General features: G+C 46.1%; 1 pseudogene; it reads left to right on the forward strand.

Annotated features, from left to right (window-relative positions):
- The first annotated feature begins 502 nt into the window (after nucleotides 1-502).
- Nucleotides 503-5986, forward strand: LOC144807979 (uncharacterized; annotated as a pseudogene).
- Nucleotides 5987-17394: the final 11408 nt, after the last annotated feature.

The following is a 17394-nucleotide window of genomic DNA, read 5'->3' on the forward strand; positions in this document are numbered from 1 at the left end:
TTTTTGAGGCGGCAGCCGTCCCGCGGCACTGGAGGCCCGTTGCGCTGAGGCGGCCTTTAAAATGTATTTGGGATTCTTGGGAACGATTCACTGGAACTAAAGAAGGAACACAGTGTCCCATAAATTATTAAGGCGGCTGCAACGGGCCTCCAGTGCCACGGCCGTGCTGGGGTAGAGTGCGTCTGAGGTCACGTGACGTCTGGAGGGAGAGAGAGGAAGTAGGCAAGCGGCAGCGGGGGAATCTGAGGCTATGTGCTGCACGAGACTCAAGTGAGTCTCTCTCTCAATGGCACAGCCTCCCGACACGATGCAATCATCCGGCGATTATCATGGCGCAAAACAGATACTGCAGGCAGCTGGCGGGCTAAGTCAACAGGGTGGCCAGCCAGGCCAGCCAGGCCAGCGTGGCGCCTGAGGGCCGCCCAGGACGAGGGGCCCACATCAGCAGGCGCAGCCTGGAAGAACTGGGCTGCAGCAGAGAGAGAGTCCTCCAAGAACTGTAAAAGTAAGTGAGTGATTTAGTCGACTAAGTCGGTGACAGTAACAGGTGGTGCAACTGACATCATGCATGCAAAAAAATATTGGTAGCAAGATAAAAAGTGGCATTAAATGTATGTGGAAAATAACCCTGTGGTAATGAGGTAGCGCTTATGCAGTAATTTCATTCTTTTCAGGACGATGACGTAAGCAGAGAAACAGAAGGGGGTTCCCCACAGGGATTTGGATGGTCGGCAGGTTAAGGGGTTAAACAGAGCAAAAGATCAGCAATAAGAACCCTGCCGAGTCACAATACGTGACGTAAGCAGCACTGAACGGCACTTACATTATCAACCTTCATTGTCTGACACGCCAAGTTTATCCAGCAAGACAAAAGCGTGCACTTTCTTAAAGGATATGTTCAAGTGCCATCAGGTAATTTGGGTCATCTGAAGAACTATTACGTGCTTGAACTTGTTCCAAACACGGATATAGACAAACTAGAAAAGCAGATTGTTTTGTCGCATTTAATAGTTTACTCCAAAATATGACGTTTCCTGTATACTTTCCTCTTAATACATTAACAATCTATACAAACTAAAATTGGGAGTTGTCGATTAAATAAAATTAACAATGTAAGAATTTCAGTTGCGCTGTGCAATAGGGATTAAACACTTAGACATGTTTAATTAAAGTAATCAGAAGCGTAATAGTTGCAACACACTGACAATATTTGAAAAGACACATGTTAAAATTGGGGTGCAACAGAGTAGTGTGAGATTTTTGGTAAAAGCAAAACTGACCAGATTCCAGCTTTGGCTGCCAATATTTTTTCAAACTCAAAAACGGAGCCTGCTGATGAGAGACCAGAGAATTCATGAAATGCTTGTAGATCCAACTTCGTTTGCTATGTTTGCCATACATGTATGTGCATGTAACTTGCATGATCGAGGTAACTATTAGCAGCAATACTACGTGTCTCTCGGACATCTTTCAAGTGCTCACCGTCCTTCCCCCCCCCGGGCCCCGGGCGCCACAAGCTCTAGCTACGCCCCTGCCTGTTCCCTTCCTGTCGCGCCACGCAGCGTAGCCTCGCAGGGGGAGGGCTGCGCTGCATTGTGTGGAGTGTCGTTTACAAACAGTTAAACAGTGTGAATTCTCATTCCATTATGTTTCAATTTAGTAATTTTAAATATCTTTACATCCAACAGAAAACAAGCCTTGAATGTGTGAAATGACCATCAATAATGAAGCGAATGCTGTAAATCTTCAATAATAGCAGAATAAATGAGCTACGGTATTCAGGAAGTCATCAGCGCAGTCGGCGACAGGGGAACCTGCACACAAACTGACAGATCCCGGATGAAGCATCAAGGGCAGTTCAGTGATTGTAAGAGTCTAAGCTGTGCACCTTCACGCCACAAGACGGAGAAATGACCGTAGGAAAATAAAGGCAACAACAATAACAAACCGCCTCCTGTATAAACAAGTGTCCAATACCAGCTTTGATCCTGGGATCGGTATGATGTGATTACCGCAGTGCTCTATTTAATAAAGTGATGACAAGCCAACATTCCGTGCTCTAGGAGAATTGTAAACTCTTTCTGGACAAACCACAGTAACCAGAGAAGAGCACAACAGAGCGGAGCCAGACAACTGTCGGGTAAAGGAAAGAGGAGTTCTTCTATCTACAATACAACAGACTGTCCCTATTTGCACCGGTCAGAAGGAAGATACATCTTTACCCTCAAGCGTGCATAGCCATAATCCAATCTAAAGGCACAATTACCTACAAAGACACCTTCTACGTATTAGGAGTGTGGCAAATATTTGGTGGCTATCGCATTTTATTGTTAAAACAGAACAAACATGGAAAATACAGCACACATTTACAGTGTGTGAGAAAAACACAAGTGCTTTATAAGCCATGTCGGCCCATCAGGAAATGCAATCATGGGATGTAGACAAATATATACCCGACCCACAGACACTAACCAAGAAGGAAGAATCATACACATGCAGCGAGAGCTTTAGTTTGACATCACTACGCAAGCTTCATCAGCACACGTACACGGGACAAAAACCATTCAAGTGCAGTGAATGTGTCAACAGGTTTAGTAGGTTATCAAACCTCCAAAGTCATCAGCGAACACACACAGGGGAAAAGCCATTCAAGTGCAATGAATGTGGGAAGACCTTTAGTTGATTATCAGTGCTACAAAGTCATCAGCGAACACACACAGGGGAAAAACCATTCAAGTGCAGTGAATGTGGGAAGAGCTTTAATTGGTTATCAAACCTTCAAAGTCATCAGCGAACACAAACAGGGGAAAAACCATTCAAGTGCAGTGAATGTGGGAAGTGCTTTAGTAGGTTATCAGAACTACAAAGACACCAGCGAACACACACAGGGGAAAACCCATTCAAGTGCAGTGAATGTGGGAAGTGCTTTAGTCAGTTATCACACCTTCAAAGACATCAGCGAACACACACAGGGGAAAAACCATTCAAGTGCAGTGAATGTGGGAAGAGCTTTAGTTGGTTATCAAACCTTCAAAGACATCAGCGAACACACACAGGGGAAAAACCCTATCATTGTAGTGAATGTGACAGTAGTTTTCGCTGCTCTACAGCATTAAAGGATCATCAGCGAACACACACAGGACAAAAACCATTCAAGTGCAGTGAATGTGTCAAGAGCTTTAGTAGGTTATCAGAACTACAAAGACACCAGTGAACACACACAGGGGAAAAGCCATTCAAGTGCAGTGAATGTGCTAAGTGCTTTAATCAGTTACCAAGCCTTCAAACACATCAGCGAATACACCGAGGGGAAAAACCATTCAAGTGCAGTAAATGTGCAAAGTGCTTTAGTAAGTTATCAAACCTCCAAAGTCATCAGCAAACACACACAGGGGAAAAACCATTCAAGTGCAGTGAATGTGGGAAGAGCTTTAGTTGGTTATCAAACCTTCAAAGACATCAGCGAACACACACAGGGGAAAAACCCTATCATTGTAGTGAATGTGACAGTAGTTTTCGATTCTCTACAGCATTAAAGGATCATCAGCGAACTCACACAGGAGAAAAACCATTCAAGTGCAGTGAATGTGGGGAGAGCTTTAGTCAATTATCAGGACTACAAAGACATCAGCGAATACACACAGGGGAAAAACCCTATAATTGTACTGAATGTGACAGTAGTTTTCGCTTCTCTACAGCATTAAAGGATCATCAGCGAACTCACACAGGAGAAAAACCATTCAAGTGCAGTGAATGTGCAAAGTGCTTTAGTCAGTTATCACACCTTCAACGTCATAATCGAACACACACAGGGGAAAAACCATTCAAGTGCAGTGAATGTGCAAAGTGCTTTAGTCAGTTATCAAGCCTTCAACGTCATAATCGAACACACACAGGGGGAAAACCATTCAAGTGCAGTGAATGTCCAAAGTGCTTTAATCGGTTATCACATCTTCAAAGGAATCAGCGAACACACACAGGGGAAAAACCATTCAAGTGCAGTGAATGTGCAAAGTGCTTTAGTTGGTTATCACACCTTCAAAGCCATCAGCGAACACACACAGGGAAAAAACCATTCAAGTGCAGTGAATGTGCAAAGTGCTTTAGTTGGTTATCATACCTTCAAAGCCATCAGCGAACACACACAGGGGAAAAACCATTCAAGTGCAGTGATTGTGCAAAGTGCTTTAGTCAGTTATCACACCTACAAAGACATCAGCGAACACACACAGGGGAAAAACTATATGATTGCTGTGAATGTTTGAAGAGCTTTAGTCAGTTATCAACCCTACGAAAACATCAACAAACGCACACAGAGGGAAAGCCACTCGAGTGCAATGACTGTGGGAAGAGCTTTAGTCGACGATCAGAGCTACAAAGTCATCAGCGAACACACAGGGGGAAAACATAGAAGGGCACTGACAGTGAGAAGGGCTTTTGTCAATTTTCGATCCCACACTGCCCTCAGTGAATACACTCCTTCATTTAACTCACATGGAAATAATCCTAGAGATGCAGAGATTCTGGAAAGAATTTAAGAACATCAAAAATAATATTGACCCATCTAAGGACATAGACAAGAGCAGAACAGTGCAGTTATTGTGAGAGGAATGAATTACGGAAAAAGATCAAATTCAAATTATGTATGACATTGAAATACCAATGATAGAAGACCTGAATAGCAGTAAAGAAGAAAACCAGATAACAGTATTTGCAGAATTATAAAAGTGTTTGTTTCCAGTGATTGTTCACTTCCGTACACATAGCAAAGTGACATGATGTACCAGGATACACAGTGGGAGACAAGCACAATGTGGATTAAAAGAAACATTGTTGATTTTTATTTGGTGAAGAAGAGATACAAAGAAAAAAATTCAATCGCACCTGACCACACTACCTGTAAAAGCAACACTGAACAATACTGGGACTAACAGCGGTATTTTCAGCTAACTTGTCGGATTAGTGATAAAACCTATAAACCCAACACACCCAGAGTGGACATGTTGTCAGGGCTCTGGAGATGGAAGCTTCATTGGTAAAATGCATGTATTACTTTTAACAAATGCTACTGCAGTATATGTAATGAACTAAAGCGAAGCACAGGTGTTCAAGAAATAACCTATTTTGAGATATAAAAGAGCACATACCTTGTTTTTAAGTAACGTTTGGTGCATCTTTTACACACTGTTATCGGTCGTGCCTCGCGCCTTATTACTAAGTGCCTCTCCGACTTGGCGATGTGGTGAAATAGCGAAATCCCACATCAAAAGCATATATGTCTCAGGACAATCAGTTGCACACCCAGCAACTCGTCTTCCACACTGATTGTTCCTTGTTCTCAAATGTTCTGAAGGATTTGTCATATGAATGCCAGAAGTGGCAGTGACATTCATGAAGCTAAAGCTAACAGGAGGGTGTGGGAGATAGAGAGGGGGAGAGATAAAGAGAGCGAGAGAGACAAAGAAAGGGGGAGAAAAAGAGAGAAATGGAAGGAGGGGGAACAGCACGTTATTTGTACTCACCTAAAAATAGAAGAAGCAGCCGAATACATGCCAAAGTGTGACATCACCAGAGAAACGGGCTGAACACCTGTGAATTTATATGTTTATTTTTAACACCTATAGACCCATGTCATGCCAATAAACAGGGCACAAGTAAGGAAAATAGTGAAGGAGCCCATTATCATATGCAAATCACAGAGACGTCACATGTAGTGACATCACAAGAAGTGATATCAGGCCCTTATAATAATGTTCACGTGAAAGGTTGACGGCCTGTTTTAAAAACAAAAGATAAGAAACATAAAATAATGTAAAAGTAAGTTTTTGGTTTCAGTTTTTATACATCATGTGTTTTTCCCACTTTTAGTTTGTAACTAAACTCGGAAATGACTGAAAGTGTAAATATTTTTAAACAGATATGTGGAACTTGGAAATTAAATTTTTAAACAGTTTTCAGTGAATAAATAAAATTTGCTTTTAATTTGCGCTTGTTTCCTGACGTTATTCCTTATCCAGCCCCTAAGCCCCAAAGTGTTTCACATTTACAATGTATTAAGCAATAGAAGGGCTAATTTTGTCAAGTTCTCTGTCTCTCTCTTGCGCCACTCACACAAACAAACACTCAGAGGCCTGTGTCTGCAGTGCAGGGGCACAAAGTAACAATTACCAGTTGCAGACTAAGGATCTAGGTGGAACTGAGTCCCGTTTCTAGATAATAGTGGGGGGACCCCTTAAACTGTGGCTACCCCCCCGACTTGTGCCGTGCTGATAAAGCAATAGTGAAATTGAGTAATTTATGATGAATTGAAATGAGAGAAAGAGAAGAAGAGAGCGTGGTGCAGGATATATTAAAGAAAATGAAAAAAAGCGACACAAGACTTTACCCTGTTCGGTGTACTAGCACTTTACGTAAGCAAGTTGTGCTGTGCGTTGTGAACAAGCTGTCACCCCCTTTGTATGTAAATGAGCTTCTGTGACCAGACACCCCAGGCTCCCATCTCTTCTAGCGCGGATGATAATGTGAGCACTGTAAGGTAATCACAAACTAGGGCTTTATTGAGAAACAATCGGCTTCCAGGTCCCACAGCTGTGGTTATGTAGTTCTTTATTCGTTTTTTTTAATTTACTTTAATTTGCAGCAATTCTCCAGGTTACTTTTTCTCAGTATTACGCTTCAGGTCGCTCATAGCTCTCCATCAGTTAAATGTGAGGTTTGATGTAGGATTTGTTGCAAGTGTTCCTAGACCATGTTCCAATCCCTTTGTCCTCGATTTGTCGGCATGGGTTTTGTCCACACACTGGTCTAGGATGGGCCTTCTCAAGGTAGAAGGCGCTGTAATAGGAATAATAAATCAGACATATATGAAATTGTATGTAAACAAATGTGTGCCTTTCAGTTATCAGGCACCCCCAGACCCACATCTACACATGGAATTGAGCACCAAACTAAAGTGACTCCTCCCTGTATAAATATGTGCCATCAGTAATCAGGCTGATCGTTCTACTGATGTTGACAGCAAATATAGTTTCTGGCATTGTGCACATTGGCCTAAATTTTAATTGGTGAAGTTTCACGCAGTTCCGCTGATGCGCACAGCTTATAAGGTTTGTGGATATTGTGCACTGTACGCAGATCACTGAAGATCACCCTTAAGTAGTAACTAGGTGAAAACATAGCTCGTACATCATGCAAGATGTCACTGCCCCTCCCTTCGTGTTGACATCTCCAGAAGTTCCTCCTCTCTCGTGGAAGAAGGTTTCCACACATTATGCTCGTGTCTGTGCCACTTAAGCGCAGGGAGGAAAGCCTCATTGCTAATGCATTGTTTGGGCTCTGAGGGATAAGAATTCTTTGAACACCTTCCTGAACTCTCTGATAGTGACTCCGACACTCTTAATGAATACGAGATCTGCTTCAAAAAGTTGGACTTGCACCACCTCCCCAAAGTGAGTACAGTCCTTGAACAATATCACTTCGGGAGAAGGATGCAAAGGCAGGATGAGTCGGTCGAACAGTACATAACTACCTTGCGCAAATTGGCTTCCACGTGCAATTTTGGTGCCGCTTTAGAGGATCGCTTAAGAGATTAGTTCATGTTAGGATGCACCCTCGACAAAACAAGACATGCCCTGTGGTAAAAAGACACACCATCTCTTCAAGAAGTGCTGACCATAGCCAAAAGTCATGGGCATTCAAAAGTGTGTGTTGATATTATACGCAAAGACAGTACAGGTGATAAAAAGGAGAACATTAATGTCAAGGTGGTGGTGGATAGATTTGTGAAACCCATATTGAGCACCACTTCAAAGTCCTTTAACACAAAGAATTTTCAGAGGAAGTGCTTCAGGTGTGGCAACTCTGGCCATATGGCCAGCTTTAATCCGTTGCGTGCGTCGGACGGCCCCCTAACGTCACAGTGGGCATGTGTGGAGGGGCTGTACGAACTGCACCCACTCATTAATATGCCCGCACAGCGGTGAAATTCGCGCCACAGGCAACGGGTTAAAGACTGCCCAGGTTGGAAGGCCATGTGCAAAACTTGTGAGAGAAAAGGTCACGTCTCAAAGAGCTGCAGAACGGGCCACGAGCATAAAAAAGTCAGGGAAGTTTATCTTTATGAAGAAGATTTAGAAGGAATCAATGTTCTCCCTGTCACAGGGAATGCTAGAGATGGCCCTCAGGAGCTAGTTTTGATCAGTGATGCTCTAGTGAGCATGCTCTTCGACTTTGGGGCCAAGATACCGCTAGTCCCCAAAACATTTTATGAGTGTAATCTGCTGGGCAAACTCACCCTGTTGAAGCCAGACATTAGACCAAAAGGTTAAGGTATGGTGACTATTGAGTTGCTGGGTTATTTCTGGGGCACGATTGACTTCAAAGGGAGAGTCATCCCTGGTAAAATCTATGTCTCGATGAAGCGGGACTCGCTCATAAGTTGCTTCCATCAACGTGATCTACATATCTGCCTTTATCCCAATGAGATCTGTCTGCCTAAAAAAATTACCACCAGTTAGGGTTGTTAGTAATGCTAATCGAGACTGGATCAAGGAATTCCTTGAGGTCTTTGCTGGTGAACTGTGTTTGTTTCAAAAACTATGTACATGGGATAAAGGTCAAATCTAACTCTGTTCCAAAAACAGCTAAGGTCAGAAATGCACCTCTGTAAGTAAGGGAGAGCATAAAAGTTGAATTAGGCAATCTCTTAGCCAAGTTTATCATTCAAGAAGTTGAAGCAACGTTGTGGGTCTCTCCTGTTGTTATGGCCCGCAAAGCCAATGGGGAGGCTAGGCTCTGTGTGAGCTTGAGGGAGCTCAACAAAGCAGTTATTGTTGATCATTATGCTTTCACCCACATAACTAAAATGCTGTGTTCTCTTGAGTGGGCAAGGCATTTTTTTTCTTGGACTTGACCTCCGCCTATCACCAGGCCGGCCTTCACTCCTCTTCAGAACATTCAGAGCATTTACTCCTCTTCCCAGGACCTTACCTCCTGGGTAACACCCTTTGGTACCCTTAGGTTTCTAAGAATGCCTACCGACTGATTTCTGCGGCCTCAGTTTTTCAGAGGGCGATGGAGGGCATTCTTGGAAGCCTTCAGGGTTTCAAGGTGTACCCAGATGATGTGCTCATCTTTGGTGTGGATCTTGAGGATCATAATGGGAGGCTGAGGTCAGTATTGAAGAAGTTAATTGATGCTCACCTCACCCTTATTGCTGACCAGTGCAAATTTGATGTCAAAGAATTAGAGTACCTTGGGCATTTTGTGTCCGCTGCAGGCATCAAACCTAAGCACCATTTGTAATTTGCACAACCCTTTGAACAAAGAAGAGTTTGTAAAGTTTCTCGGCATGGCTGAATTTTATCACAAGTTTGTTCCGAACTTTGCAGGGAAAACCTCTTGTTTGAGGTCTCTTCTCAAGAAGGGAGGCACACTTGTTTGGTCCAAGGGCTGTGAGGAAGAGTTTGAGTGCATTAAGAAACATCTGAATGAAGCACCTTGTCTAGGAAGTTTTGACCCCACAAAGGAATCTTATCTCATCACTGATGCCAGCTCAAAGGGGTTAGGAGCAGTTATTTTGCAAAAGGTTGATGTGGAGGTTAAAATTATTATGTTCTTCTCTAGGCCATTGAGGGGTGCTGAATGCAACTGTTCTGTTGTGGAGAAAGAAGCTCTGGGTGTTTCCTGGGCAGTGCGCAAGCTGAGAAAGGATTTGTGGGGGAAAAGGTTCAGAATTCGTACTGATCACAAACCTCTTAGGGAGGTCTTCTCCAAGAAAGGCATTGACTCTGTCTCCCATGGGATACGGAAGTGGGTTGTGGCTCTACAGTTCTGGCACACTGTCTGTCAAGACTGGTGGTGTGGAGTATGAAATGACAGATGATGTTGAGAGGTTTGGAGGTGAATAATTGGAGGAAGGAATTAATTTGTGTGTGATTAGCGAAGGGTTGATTTCAGAGAGAGAGTGGAGGGAACATCACATGATCGGTTTAGACTTGCAGAAAGTCCTCACCATGGTCAAAGGTGGTTAGTGTGAGAAGAAGGACTGTGAGGAGGTCCTCGAAGGCTTTTGGCAAGTTAGGGAAGATCTGGCGCGGGAGGATGGTCTCCTCGTGTGTGGTAGTAAGTTGGTTGCACCCCTTGCTCTAGCTAGTAAAGAGTACTCACACCTCGCATATAGGCATTGCCAAGACAAAGCAAATTATCAGGTAAGAATATTGGTGGTCTGCCATGGATGTACATGTAGAGAGGTTGGTGCGTGAATGAGCGTGTTATGACAGGATATTGAAGTGCAGGACTCAACCCATGGTTATTAGGGAACAGGCTACTGGTCCGTGGTGGACACTTTCATAGATATTTTGGGACCTGTGAAGTTGAAGACTCAGGATCTCTATTTGATCGTGTGTATTGATATGTTTTCCCATTGGCCTGATATCAAAGGTGGTTAATTCCGTTGAGTCTGGTGAAGTGATTGAGTTTCTAGAAGAGTTATTTGAACGTGAGGGTTTCCAGTTAACACTCTTGTCAGACAATGGTATTCAGTTCACAACCTTAGTCATGGAAGAGTTTCTGAGTTCCAGGGGGATCAAGCATAAGAAGGCGTCCCTGTACCATCCACAAAGCAATGGTGTGGTGGAAAGGTTTGTCAAGGTTGTTAAAGAGACTCTGCAACAAGCTGTTGTCTGTGGTGAAAGTTGGGAGTTGGCCATGAGGAAGTAGGTTAGCGAGTATAGGTTCACTTCTTGTTCGTCCACTGGTGAAACTCCCTTTTGTTTATTTAAAGGAAGGGTCCCCAACATGGAGGTCACTCTGTTGTGGGTAATGATCAAAAGAACCTTAGTGGATGAAAAGGTGGGTTTTAGAACTGGGGGTCTCTAGTCAGCAATGGCTTGCACCTTTGTCCAAATAGGGACCCTTGATTCTAGTCAGAATAAGGGGGCGACACTCCTAAAATAACCCCTGCTCAACCCTGTGGTAGCTTGGCACGAGCAGGAAGGTTTATCTCAGAGGCAGTGTGTGAAGCATTTGTGAACACTTACAGTAATACAGGGAAAACACTACAGATGTACACCACACAGGTTTTATAAAAATAAGTATTCTTAATATAGACTTAACACAAGACTCAAACGACAAAAATCCACAATACTGTAAGCAGAAATAAGATGGTAGAAGTAGCTCAAAAATAGGTTATTCACTTAAACGCAGTTTTTAGCAACAGATAACCCCAACTGGAGTTATCACAACGTCGAGGTCAAAGAAATCCCAAAGTACGGCGCCGACCGTGAGGTGCGCGGCTTCGAGCGCGCAGTCAAAACAGACCCACAAAGAACAGTACCTTGGAAAAGTGAAAACAAAGACAGCTCACAGCGTAGTTGGCGCTGTGTTGTGTCGGTTCCTTGCTTCAGGGGAGGCGCGTGTCAGGTCCTCGATGCTTGCACAAAGCAGGGGAGGCGTTGGTTCCTTACGATAGCGCCGAAACCAAGGTTCCGTACAATGTCACGATGTCGATGGATTCTTGACCACCCACTTCTAAGATCGGCTCCACAATGATGTCGGCTTTGGAGGCGATGCGGCATAGCAGCTGGCATCGGGCCTACGTCACAAAGTTGGAGCAGCGCTCAGGGCTTGTGGCAGGTTACGATGTCGCTTGTTGGTGTCGATATGGCACGGCGGCCGGCGTCGGGTCTACGTTGTAAGTCAGAGCAGCGCTCACGGCTTCGATGGAGATTATGGCTTTGTTCGCCGGCGTCAGCTTTGCAATTTCCTTCTGTAGCAGCCAGAAAAGCAAGTTCCAGATGCAGGCAGGCATATGGGGTGAAGTCTTTGTATCCCTGAGACTTCAGACAGGAGGCATGCTCAAATTCAAGCCCTTGCAGATTTTCTGCAAGATGATGAAAGTTTCAATAAAAGTCTTTTCTCCTTTCCTTGGCAATAAAGAAACCACTGGAGGTCATCCCCAGCAAACAACACACTGGTATAGGGGTAGTCAAAAACTCCTGCTGATTCTCTTGTTCTTCTCCTTGATTCCCAGAAGTGATCTAAAGTTCTGGGGTCTTGGTCCCCCTTTTTATACACACAAATCCTTTGTCTCTGAAGGTAGAGAGTGTCTGTACCTAGTCTAAACCAGTTCTGGGTGCATCCTGCCAGTGCACAACTTCTTCCTTTGTCAGGGTGGGCCAGGGTCAACAGACACACCACAGGAGGTGGAGCCAGCATTGTGGAAGGCAGGCACAGCCCTATTTAGGCCCAGGTGCTACTCCTCTCACCACTCTACATGCAGATAGGTCTATTCAGCCCAGTGCTGACTCACCCTGTCTCCTGGAGCCCCCTCAGCCCCTGTCACTCCCAGACCAGACATGTAATACACATCCTTGCAGAAGCAGGCTTGGATGGTTAGGCAAGAAAATACCTATTTCTAAAAGTGGTAGTTTCAAACACAGAATGTTTAAAACCAACTTCACTAAAAGATGTATTTTATCATTCTGAGTTCAGGCATATTAAATTCATTTTTCTACCATTTCCCTGGGATAGTTAAGATTATAAGGTGTTATAACCAAACTGCCCCTTCTGGCCTATGGGGACTGGTAGCCTTGCAGTAGTGAAAAACAAAATTGGCTGTAATTCACTACCTGGACATGCTACACACATCAGTGCATGTCCTACCTTTCACATACAATGCACCCTGCCCTAGGGCCTACCTTAGCCACACCTCTCCGGGGAGAGGTGTGGCGCCGCGGCCAGGGCGACTGACGCTGGAATCTGGGGACCACGGTTCGATCCCCGGCTCCGGCAGCAGGTTAGCCCAGCACCATGTGACTCTGGGCAATAGCTCGCTTAATCTTCCCGACGGCCCCCAGCGCCTAGAGACCCTTACGGGTGATTGTGCGCTTTACAAATGTGGACTTTACTTTACTTTTACTTAGGGGTGGCTAACATGTAGAAAAGGGACGGTTTAGAGACTAGTCAGTGGGTGCACTTTATAAACAACATAAGGCCTCACCTAAAAGACACTTAGTCCTAACGTAAATAACAAATCCGGGGTTTTCAATACTCTTCTCAATTCCCTCGGGTGTGTACAGTTCAACTACTCTTGTTTGTCACAGTGTCTCACTAAAAACAACAACTGCTACCATCCAGACTCCCCACCTTCCAACAGTGAAAAAATGTGAGAGAAGGGAGAGAGTACCTCATGGTAGAACTGCCAACGGGGTTGCTGAATAACAATCGCCAGCTCACCCACTTCTCATCATCGGTAACTCTCTCTCTGAGTGTGTAAGAAGTAAAGAAAAGACAGAAAAAAACAGTGTTTGTTCTCCTTTTCGAGAACCACAAAAAAAGTGGTGACACAAGTGATAGTGAGACAAAATAACTGTGCTTACTATTGTGTATATGTGCCCAATGAACCCCAGTGAGAAATAATGAACGTAAATCTGTGAGTGGGTGCACTTATCAAGTCCACATGGCAGTACTAGACTGCATACAGGCTCTGGAATGTCAGGCCTGAGACACACTTTACAAGCTGTTTCTGTGGGTGGCACAATCAGTGCTGCAAGCCCACCAGCAGCATTTGACTTACAGGCCCCGGGCACACGCAGTGCACTGTACTAGGGACTGACATGTAACCCAAATAAGCCAATCATGGAGTCATTAATCCATGACATCAAATTAACATAGGGAGCACTTGCACTGTGGCACTGAATAGCAGTGGCACAGTGCTCACATACAATGCACCCTGCCCTAGGGCCTACCTTAGGGGTGGCTACCATGTCGAAAAGGGAAGGTTTAGGGACTGGTCAGTGGGTGCACTTACCAAGTCGACATGGCAGTACTAGTGGAAGGGAGTCTCATGCCAATGCTGAAGGCATACAGTGGGCAGTATTGAGGACTGGAAAGAGAGAAAGAGCTGATGAAAAAAATACAGATCTAGTATGATAAAAGGAGGGTTGTGAAGAGAACAGTGGTCGACGTGGGAGACTGGGTCAAGATCAAGTCTCCCAGATCCAAATTAAGTCTTCCGTTTAAGGTTATCAAGGTTTTCAAAAATGCAATAACGACGAGTGAGCCTGATTCAGGCTCTGAGGTGGAAGAGCCTGTTGCAGGAGAAAGGGGCTCTGGGCCACTTCACTTGAAATGTATTCCCCGACGTTTGCACAATTGTGTTTCTTAAAGTGAGCTCTTTTCCCATTTGCCTTGCACCCCAGTTTTCTCTTTGCCTATAAAATCGCTTTGTTGAGTTTTTCAAAGATCCTACATGCATTCTCTATTATGTTCTTTGTATCCTTTGCATTCATAGTTAAGTTTCCTTTTATTTTCTTTAAGTTTAGAATGTGTGAGGGGGAGAAGGTGTGTCGTCCTGTGTCATGATACTCTGGAATGTGAGGATGGGTGCTGGGCCGTGGGCTGGGATAGAGACATTTGTCATTCAGTCTTAGCTTGAAGAAGGATGGGGTCTCTGTAGCTGTGATACTTAAATAAACCTTTCTTGACCCCCATATGATCTACTCTGCTTTCTGGAGGGACACACTTCCACAGACGTCCATGTTAAATCTAGCAGCGCACAACCCACTGAGCATTCCTGCATGTGTGGTACTTGATGACAAAGGTTTATTGTCAGCGGTTTATGCCATAACCACCGTTCCCTCTAAGGCGTGTGCGCCCGCGCTCGCACCGCTCCTGACCTCACCACGCACCACCTAGCGTGGAGCGCGCACACAGTCAGGAAGTCAAGCCGCCGGCCGCTTTGAAAGAGAGCGGCGCGAATGCGGCGGAGCGGTCGTGAGGCGTGCAGGTAAGGAGGTGGGGGGAGGGCTTGTGGCGCTTGAGGCTACGAGGGAGGGCGGGGTAGACTCTGGCCTTTTGTTTAAGTATTGCTGTTAATCAGAGCCCCTTCACGGGCTCCGATTAACAGTAATACTTAAACAAAAGGCCAGAGTCTTCCCCGCGCTTTCCTAACAAAAGAGCGTGTGTTTGGAAACTGCCTACGCTTTTGTTAGAAAAGCACGGGAAAGACTCTGGCCTTTTGTTTAAGTATTACTGTTAATCGGAGCCTGTGAAGGGGCTCTGATTAACAGCAATACTTAAACAAAAGGCCAGAGTCTACCCCGCCCTCCCTCATAGCCTCAAGCGCCACAAATTGCTATGTGTTACATTTTCATAATTTCATTGTAATTTTGAGTGACATTTCAACAACTATGAGTGACACTTTATCGGAAGCAAAAATCAAGCATGAAACATATGGAGAAACATATAATTATCAAAAATGACACCCATTTGAGCAACAAGAAACTCTAAGAAGTGCACTAACAGGGAGGGGCCTGCCTGTGAAGAGCGCGCTGCTCTGCCAAACAATGCTGCCCGTGCTGAGTGGCGCCCTGAGTAAAAGCAACCACGAAAACGAGTGGGACAGAGGGCAGGAGGGCACCAAAAGCGAGTGGGACAGAGGGCAGGAGGGCACCAAAAACGAGGCGGGCAGAGGGCAGAAGGGCACCAAAAGCAAGTGGGGCAGAGGGTAGGAGGGCACCAAAAGCGAGTGGCGCAGAGGGCAGTAGGGCACCAAAAGCGAGTGGGGCAGAGGGCAGGAGGGCACCAAAAGCGAGTGGGACAGAGTGCAGAAGGGCACTCAAAGCGAGTGGGGCAGAGGGCAGAAGGGCTCCAAAAGCGAGTGGGGCAGAGGGCAGGAGGGCACCAAAAGCGAGTGGGACAGAGGGCAGGAGGGCACCAAAAACGAGTGGGGCAGAGGGCAGGAGGGCACCAAAGGTGAGTGGGGCAGAGGGCAGGAGGGCACCAAAAGCGAGTGGGGCAGAGGGCAGGAGGGCACCAAAAGCGAATGGGACAGAGGGCAGGAGGGCACCAAAAATGAGTGGGGCAGAGGGCAGAAAGGCACCAAAAACGAGTGTGGCAGAAGGGCACCAAAAGCGAGTGGGGCAGAGGGCAAGAGGGCACCAAAAGCGAGTGGGGCAGAGGGCAGAAGGGCACCAAAAGCGAGTGGGGCAGAGGGCAGGAGGGCACCAAAAGCAAGTGGGACAGAGGGCAGAAGGGCACCAAAAGCGAGTGGGGCAGAGGGCAGAAGGGCACCAAAAGCGAGTGGGACAGAGGGCAGAAGGGCACCAAAAGCGAGTGGGGCAGAGGGCAGAAGGGCACCAAAAACGAGTGGGGCAGAGGGCAGAAGGGCACCAAAAATGAGTGGGGCAGAGGGCAGAAGGGCACCAAAAGCGAGTGGGGCAGAGGGCAGAAGGGCACCAAAAGCGAGTGGGACAGAGGGCAGAAGGGCACCAAAAGCGAGTGGGGCAGAAGGGCACCAAAAACGAGTGGGGCAGAGGGCAGAAGGGCACCAAAAATGAGTGGGGCAGAGGGCAGAAGGGCACCAAAAGCGAGTGGGGCAGAGGGCGGGAGGGCACCAAAAATGAGTGGGACAGAGGGCAGGAGGGCACCAAAAACGAGTGGGGCAGAGGGCAGAAGGGCACCAAAAGCAAGTGGGGCAGAGGGCAGGAGGGCACCAAAAGCGAGTGGGGCAGAGGGCAGAAGGGCACCAAAAGCGAGTGGGGCGGAGGGCAGAAGGGCACCAAAAGCGAGTGGGGCAGAGGGCAGGAGGGCACCAAAAGCGAGTGGGGCAGAGGGCAGAAGGGCACCAAAAGTGAGTGGGGCAGAGGGCAGGAGGGCACCAAAAGCGAGTGGGACAGAGGGCAGAAGGGCACCAAAAGCGAGTGGGGCAGAGGGCAGAAGGGCACCAAAAGCGAGTGGGGCAGAGGGCAGGAAGGCACCAAAAGTGAGTGGGACAGAGGGCAGGAGGGCACCAAAACGATTGGGGAAGAGGGCAGGAGGGCACCAAAAACGAGTGGGGCAGAGGGCAGAAGGGCACCAAAAGCGAGTGGGACAGAGGGCAGAAGGGCACCAAAAGCGAGTGGGGCAGAGGGCAGAATGGCACTAAAAACGAGTGGCATTTGGCGCTGCAGACACGCGAGGTTCGGTTCCTGGCGCACATAGCCATGGTTGCAGCGCACAGAGACCCTCCACTGCCGCACACAGAGGAAAAAAATTAGAGGGAACATTGGCCATAACGCCTAAAACATTGATATTTACAGCACGTAATAAAACAATCATAATTCTTGTTCCTTTAAAACGACTTAAGCACAGAACATATAAATACTACACTTTGCACATAATCCATGATCTGACGTGAAGTGCAAGTGCAAACGGATGACGTATATCACTATTAAAACCAATCAATTAGATAGAGCGGTCATTAGATCTTACAAAGCGTCCTAAGTAACAAGCGCATACCGAGGTGCAGACACCGGCGTCTCCGTCTGCTTGTTGCTTACTCAGAGCAATTAAACCTAATAGGAAGCCTGAAAGCTGTCTTATAAACAACAGAATTAAAACAAGAGCACAAGC

The sequence above is a fragment of the Lissotriton helveticus genome, chromosome 1_2 (genome assembly GCF_964261635.1).
Source record: "Lissotriton helveticus chromosome 1_2, aLisHel1.1, whole genome shotgun sequence".
In the NCBI taxonomy this organism is placed as follows: domain Eukaryota; kingdom Metazoa; phylum Chordata; class Amphibia; order Caudata; family Salamandridae; genus Lissotriton; species Lissotriton helveticus.